The sequence below is a fragment of the Gigantopelta aegis genome, chromosome 4, assembly GCF_016097555.1.
Source record: "Gigantopelta aegis isolate Gae_Host chromosome 4, Gae_host_genome, whole genome shotgun sequence".
Taxonomy (NCBI): Eukaryota; Metazoa; Mollusca; class Gastropoda; order Neomphalida; family Peltospiridae; genus Gigantopelta; species Gigantopelta aegis.
In genome coordinates this window covers 81,517,021-81,525,171 of record NC_054702.1, presented here as the reverse complement: position 1 = coordinate 81,525,171, position 8,151 = coordinate 81,517,021, and the positions used below count along the sequence as shown (strand labels likewise).

The 8,151-nt window shown below is 38.7% G+C and overlaps 1 long non-coding RNA gene across 1 annotated transcript; it reads right to left on the bottom strand.

The window, feature by feature from the left end:
* Positions 1–2,046: 2,046 nt before the first annotated feature.
* On the bottom strand, positions 2,047–5,811 carry LOC121371202. Its single transcript, XR_005957778.1, has 2 exons — positions 5,741–5,811; positions 2,047–2,438 (listed from the first exon to the last, which is right to left on the bottom strand). It is a non-coding gene; the product is annotated as an uncharacterized LOC121371202 (long non-coding RNA).
* Between the last annotated feature and the right edge of the window lie 2,340 nt (positions 5,812–8,151).

The following is an 8,151-nucleotide window of genomic DNA, read 5'->3' as shown; positions in this document are numbered from 1 at the left end:
GAGTTCATTTATCACGATCCATTATAGTTCGTAATTGTGACATACGTTGTCGTTCACATATTCACTTCTAGTAAATGGAGGAAAATAAAAACAATTTGTATTTTTCAATGGTAAGCCCTCTAGCTGCATTTTTTAAATATTATACATTGACATTTTGGGACATTGGTGTATAGCAGTTCCCGAACCACCTGTTCGGTCCTGTACTACAGCCAGATGCGGTTATATAAGCAAAAAACTGAGACGGAAGTGTTATTAATTTTGGGGTGAAAAAAATGCTTATATAATATATGTTCGCAATTATATATGTTGTTAGTGCAAACGAGAACCCGTTCTATTGGCAATCTTCATTTGAAGTTGGGTAATTTAACATGGATTTCAGTGGCAGATGTAGTGAGACCTAAGTTTAAAAGCAGTAAGAACACTTTAGTAGAGACGTGTTTCCATGACTTGTGCATAACATTCTATAGACGAAACTATAATCAAAGCCAACCTCTTAATTGTGTAGATATTTTAATGTCAAAACATTACGTGTATTTTACTCGTATCTTAAAGAGTGATATTCCATATGAAACTGTATTGTTATATTTAACTGTCTATTACAATAAAGATGTAAATACAATCTATGTGTGTTATTGTGCCTATACATATTATGTGTAGATCGTAATTTGTTGAGTAATATTCTATTTATACAGACATCGGCTTAATCTAGTCGTTCATGAGAGTGCTTTGCGTGAAGTAACCGTGCAATAAATGAATGAAGAAAATACCAATATCAACCAAAATAATAATGGAAACGAACAAAACGAGATGAAAACAAAACCATTACAGATGGGAAGAGCTAAACTAAAAATGGCAGAGTCGCACTGATCATTAGAAAGTGTCGAAGTGAGAGCTATCGGCTCCAAAATAACTTCAACCATTGCTGGAAAGAACCAAAAATGACTTCAGCCATTGCTGCAAAGAAACAAAATCACTTCAGCTATTGCTGGAAAGAACCAAAATCACTTCAACCATTGCTGGAAAGAACCAAAATCACTTCAACTATTGCTGAAAGGAACCAAAATGAGAGCAAAGGATAAAGTTTGTTTGTTTAACAACCCCACTAGAGCACATTGATTTATTAATCATCGGCTTATGGGTGTCAAACGTTTTGTAATTCTGACATATTGTCTTAGAGGAAACCCGTTAATCTCCCCTACACTTCCCACTGACAGGGCAGCATATACCACAGCTTTTGATACCCAAGTCGAAGGGCACTGGTTGGGATGGGAAAACCCATTCAGAGAATGGGTGCACCGAGGTGATTCGACCCAAGCATCTTTCGCGCGCACTAATTAGACTGATCTCGCACTTGAGAGAAAAGAAGACACAATCAGAAAAAGAAAAGAAAATAACACCTTAAAAATGCTCAACTACGACTTGATCATATAAGAAAATGTTTTGTTTCACAAAGCCATTATTCTCAATAAAATGTATGTAACACACACACACACACACACATACACACGCGCGCACACACGCGCGCGCGCGCGTGCGCACACATACACACACACACACACACACACAGAAACACACACACACACACATATATATATATATATATATATATATATATATATATATATACACACACATACGCACGTACACACGCATATACACACGTGCTTTTGGAAGCCATAATAATGTTTCTATACATTTGAACGTGAGGGAGGGAGGGAGGTGGAGATAGAGACAGAGAGAGACAGAGAGAGGGAGAGAGAAACCGAGACATCGACCGAGACAGACAGACAGACAGACAGACAAAGAGACAGACAGAAAGGCAGAGAGAACGTGAGATCGATATGGAGGGGTGGTGCGTGTGCACTACAATTAAAAAGTCCAGTATAGTCCAATCCAGTCCGGTCTAACCCGACAAACCTGTAACTCGTTTAGCTCCTGGAATCAATATCAGACACTGTGAAGGAAGACAAAACCTAGTAAAAAACTAACACTTATAGACATAATTACAAAAGTGAACCACTTGGGGAAAAAACATCTTCGACAAGCTGACACACATTTGTTTTATTAAGTTAATATATCGATGATCACGGCTTCATGGACGAGACGGACTTGGCGAATGTGATCGATGGCGTTTAACCCCTTGGTGCATTCAAACACGGGATGACATGTTTCCGTTCGTGTCCTCCAGTCGGAAGCTAACGCTGGGACTTGAAATATGGGGTGCGCGGACTTGCCACTGACACCAGGTCTGGGTAATCTATGAATACTGTTTACTCTTCTCCCCAAGTGATGTAGAATTTTGCAGACCATTTGTTTGACTCCGCTTCACTTCGATGACGTGTGTGTCCGTTATAACGAGGCGGGTCATAGAAGTCAGTGTAATTGCCCTTCTTAGACGTTCTTTCTGGAGTGGTGTTTGCGAAATGTAGATTACAGGACTTAAAAAACATACAGGGTAATATTAATAGTGTATGACCAGGTTTTACCAATATTATCGCAACTTATATTAATTGTACACACTTTTAGTTGGTTAGGGAAAGGTCATTACGGAAAAACCATTAGTTCGGTTGTTTACATGCTAAAGACAATGATTTACCAGACTTGTCTAACTCTATGCAAATGATTGCTATAGCATGCGTGTGTTTTGATCTGAAACATTCATAGTTCACTCTCAGGCGGGTGGTTACAAGACTATGGAAGATGCCAGAAACTGAGTGGGTTGCAGTTATTAATTCGTCCTTCAACTTTGGGGGGGGGGGGGGGGCGGGGGCAATATAGTTTGCCCTCCTCCCAATTCTCGGTATTCCCTGTAACGTCAAACTGCGGACATTTCAAATTTAAAAAAAAGCAAAATAAACGCATTTCAGTTTCTAAAATCTTTGACACAACATGAAAATACATTCAAAACATAGAAATGTATTTTTAATTGAATTAAGTAAAATGTGTAACTTTTAACTGAAGCATTATATATGAAATTCTGTTAGAGTTTGGGTTTGTTTCCATAAGTATGTAAAGGAAAACAATACTGAATTGAAAATAAATGTAATATTAGCTAAAAAGGCTTTTAAAAACAAACAGTGGTGACGCCCTTACTACCAATTTGTTTTAATGATTCAACAAGCCTTATATTATAATGTATTAGTACATGTGAACACTCCTCTTCCCCATGTACATCATTAGTATATCATTTGCACGTGCTGTTTTAACCCCCCCCCCACACACACACACATACACACACACACCACCACCACCACCACAGGCGTGTGTACTTTGGGGGCATAAACCGCGAACGCCCAGACAAATTTAGGAGTTCTGTCATCACTTCATGGAGCGTGTAATGTTTGTACATACCTCCTAAATGCATTGTATTATGAACATTTATCCTATAACTTACCCATAATATCCATGTCATAAACTCATTTGATATTTACCATTATTAACACGGTTAATAATAATTATTGACAGCAAAACATTATAATATTTTGCTGTCAATGAGTCATTTGTTTACAGTCAACAAGACTTGTATACCTGAGCGTAACGTTTTGATAAGATTTGGTTAAAATGCGTGGCGTCATATTACCGGTGAGGCGACTTCAGAAGTTTAATTTACTAAATATCGAATTAGAATATTATTTTAGAAGTGCTATATGATAAATAAAATTCGCTCATCCTGTTTTTTAATATGTAAAATATCAACCACGACAAATAGCGATTAAATTAGACTCGTGACGAATCCTTTATATTATGTACCGGGGTAGATTAAGATCTATCATATAAAATCACGCTTACTGGATGATACATTATAAAAAGTGTTCTGACATTTGTGAACGATTATTACATTTGTCACTCATTCATCATTTGCTGTCTTAAAATATTTTATATTTATTATAAGAATAAACAACACACATCCAGCGACCATTTTTATGACTGACTGACTTAATCGACAGATCGATCGATTGATTTATTCAAATTAAATTGTTCCATTAGCAGGGGATCTTTACATGCACTTTTCCACAGACAGGACAGAACATACCACGGCATTTGATATATTAGTCGTAGTGCACTGATTGGGACAGGAACTATATAAAAAACGCATGTATGTGAAAGGCCTTCCAGATTCAGCAATAAGAACGCACGCCGCACGCCGGATACTGTATTCGTGTGAGAGCGACTTTTCTGTCATAATAAAGAAGAAACCTGTAGCCGTTACATACACACAGGCTACTATTTTCAGTTACCAGGTAGGCTTCATGTTATTCACTTTTTTCACATACAAGAAAACATAAACCACGGGCTTTGATATACAGTTGCCAATAACTAGCTAACAAACATTTCCTCTGGCAAAGAGCGATAGAGATATATTTATTTCCTAGAAATAAAAATCTGTCCTTACAAACTAGATAATATTTGTATGGTGCATGTCATAATGATAGCATTAAAAGGTGTATACCACCATAGCAAATACCATAGACAACAAAAACAACATACGACTAATGCTAGTGTCAGACTACCAACTGCCAGCGGAAAGGTTGCCAACCTTCTGCTGTCACGACTTCTACAACTGTCTATTTGCTAGTTTGAGCGCTCTTACAAGTTGATTCTCGTCGTATAACCCATTAGTTGTTAATCTGAGCGCACCCATCGGGAGTCGGGAGTTGGGAAAATTACAAAGGAACCGTTGAGTTGGTCAACTTTCTGCTGACAGTTAGCAGTCTGATCCTAGCATTACGCAATGTTTCAACCAACAAATATACCATAACCAAAGACACTATATCGCCTAACTCTTAAAGTAAATCAGAAAATTGGGGAGATGGGGTGAGTGTCTGTGTGTATGTGTGTGTGTGGGGGGGGGGGGGGGGGGGGACCTGCTACCTTTAGGTATAACGGGAAGAGCATTTGTCTAACTTTGTTACGCAGAGAAACACAAATGTCGTCTTAATGTTATTAGAAACCCGCACTTGTTTCAAGCTTAATAGTAATTGGTACATTAACACTAATTCAAATTAAATTAGAGGAATGTACTGGCCAGATGAAACAATATTCTGTGATAAACCCTGTCAAATGTTTTACCAATAGCAGGCGTAGACTTGTTTAATACAGCATTTAAAGTTAGGTGCACTCGTGATTCGGTGAGTCCTGCCCTGAACAGAAGAGCCGGCCAAGGCCGGCACCTGTGCCCATGGGAGGCATGCTCTACACCAGCTTGTTCTAAATGTGCACGTAAAACCCTCTGATCTGACATGACTTGACCTGACTCGATGAGAACCTGTTCGGTACACTGCTACCAATATAATAATATGTAACCGTTTGCTGTAAACAATTATGGAGTAACTTATATTCTTGGAAACAACATGTGGAAGAATATATTTGTATGTGGAGGTAATCTATACGAAGACAGTATATAATTAACGCCGAGGTCGCTTAAATTACAGTATTCTTGGTAGTAAATTTTAAGGCAGAGATGAATTTTACTTATAGAATGCAGAAAATTGCATTTCAGGGCATCTAGTTTTCAAACCTTTACGGGGGAGCATACTCCCGAACCCCCTAAAAACTTTGCTTTACTCCCTCGATCTATTTAAGCCCCCTTGCCCCTCCCCAACCCAATGTCTACTTGCTTCTGCCGTGCCGGAATTAGCTTGTCTTGTGATCTCAGTCGTTTCCAAAGTATTGGTTAAATGTCAATGCTTTTTTCTCACGCTTTGCTTTAATACTATGTAAGGGAAATATTAGTGCTCACCTGTATTATGGTATAACAGAAAAATGGTAAATTCAAGAACTCCTGAGCTGGCGCACAATACTAGTATAAATGGAGTTACGTTGCTAAGTATAGATCACGTGGAAGCCATTATGACGTCATAATGCCAGGTATATTATACGAATCATAATTCATGTGATTCTTAAAAAAGTAACTGGGGGTATGTTGTTGTTGTTGTTATTTGTTTGTTTGTTTCTTCTTGTTTATCTTTGTTGACCGATCAAACTTACACCGTACAACCGACAATTGAGAACCCGTTCAGTAACAGAGAACTCTACATGCGACTGATGGTAGTGAGGCGGTTAACCAAAACGTTGTGCACTTTTAGTTAAAAACATGAAACTTGGCACATTCTATACCTTGATCCATTACAAACATTTTCAGACACGGACCCAAGTCAGGAGAGCACCTGGTGCCCAGGGAGGATCTACAAATGTCCACGCCCCCTTTGATATACCAGTAGTCGTGCACTGGCTGGAACGAGAAATAGCCCAATGGGCCCACCGACGGTGATCGATCACAGACCGACCGCGCACCAGGCGAGCACTTTACCACTGGGTTACGTCCCGCCGCCATACACATTTAAGACATCTTTGACGTGATTTAATAAATAATTCCATTTGTACATCTCGTGTAGTTCAGAGACACATTATAGTTATGTAAGAAAGGTAGTCTCTTGTCGCTGATTTGGGCATATAAGGTGAGACTGAAACAAGGTACAGACGGTGTTGAAACAAAGTTTGTTTTGTTTAACGACGCCACTCGAACACATTGATTTATTTATCAACGGCTATTGGAAATCAAACATTTGGTAATTTTGACATTGTCCTAGAGAGGAAACCTGTTGCATTTTAACATTAGTAGCAAGGGATCTTTTATATTCACCGTCCTACAGACAGGAGGGCACATACCACATACCTGTGATATACCAGTCGTGGTGCACTGGCCCGAATACAGAGAGTGTGGTCTGGTGCGTGTAAGTGGCGAACTCGGAGAGATTTTGTCCAATGACTTGTACTTTGTAAATAAATCTATATAATCACAGTTTCCAGTTTGTATCAAGTCCTACAGTTACACATGCAACGTTCGCCAGGTCCGTAGGAACCGAGATGGGGTAGGTGCCTACTCTGATTTTTAAATAAATAAACGTACAAATCAGGCTTGTGCCCACCACCCATTCGACTTTACTCCCTCCATAAGAGATCGTGTCCCCTTCATTCCCGATTCCAGATATCGTTTCAATGGTCCTGTTAGCTACATAAATGACGTGAATGTAGGGGAGGGGGAAGGAGTTTGCCATAAGAGCATTACTAAATTGTAGGAGGTTGACATAAGCCTAACAAGTTACAAATCAATGTGGGAGTGTAAAACCCCTGATTTTGCGTTATCGGAGTACGAACACGGCGTAGCCAGGATTTTATATTGGCACCAAAACTGTCTACAAGTCGTTTTATGGGGCGACAGGCATATATCAATGATAGTAGGGGGAAAAAACAAGCGTGTTTGGGGAACATGGCCACAACCCTCCACCTCCAACCCCACCCCCGCCCCCCGTCAAAGCCAATATGAAGTCAACTTGATGGAGAAAAAAATATATAATAATAAAAAAATCAGGTTATTGTAGGTTAGAGTTCCATGCTGTTCAGTTTACCTTGCTGTTGGGATAATTCAGGTGTGTTGTTATTTAAAGTAATTTATAAGTAAATAATGAAATTCCCGCTCTAATGCAACACAAATACTAAGGTTGACGCTAAATACCTTTACATTGATAATTTTCGAGTTCGCCAGTATCAAATATTTCGCTTATTCACCACTAATACACACACTACAGGAAGAAACCCATCAGCACCTATACATATTTAACTGGAACATTATTTTGCAAAGGGTGCTGTCGGGTTTCTTCATGTAGTGTGTGTATTAGTGGTTACTATGTAAAATATGTGTTATCGGCGAACTTGCAAACTATTAATGCAAAAGTATTTAGTGTCAAACTTAGAATATGTGTTGTATTAGAGCGAGAATCTTTATCTACCGTGTAGTAGTCAGCCATTCCATGTTTTCGCTATAGTAACTGAGAGAACGATCATAACGGTACAAATGTCCGTCTAGTACTCGAACGGCAGAGTACTCGGGGTAACATATAACCCTCCTCTGGATTTTCTTTTGTAATGCCCCTAGGTATTTTTGTCTCTTTGTTCTTTCTCGGCATTTTTTTTACTGTTTACCCACAAAATCGCGATGAAAAAGTAAAATGTCACTTTCCTACTTTCCTTAAGTTGTTTTGATTAGTTTTCTTTCCTTTTTCTGAACTTTACAATACTTCACATATTGTTTACGTTCTGCAACTGAAAATTAGATTATATTTTTCACTTGAATATTTTCTCTTCGTATAT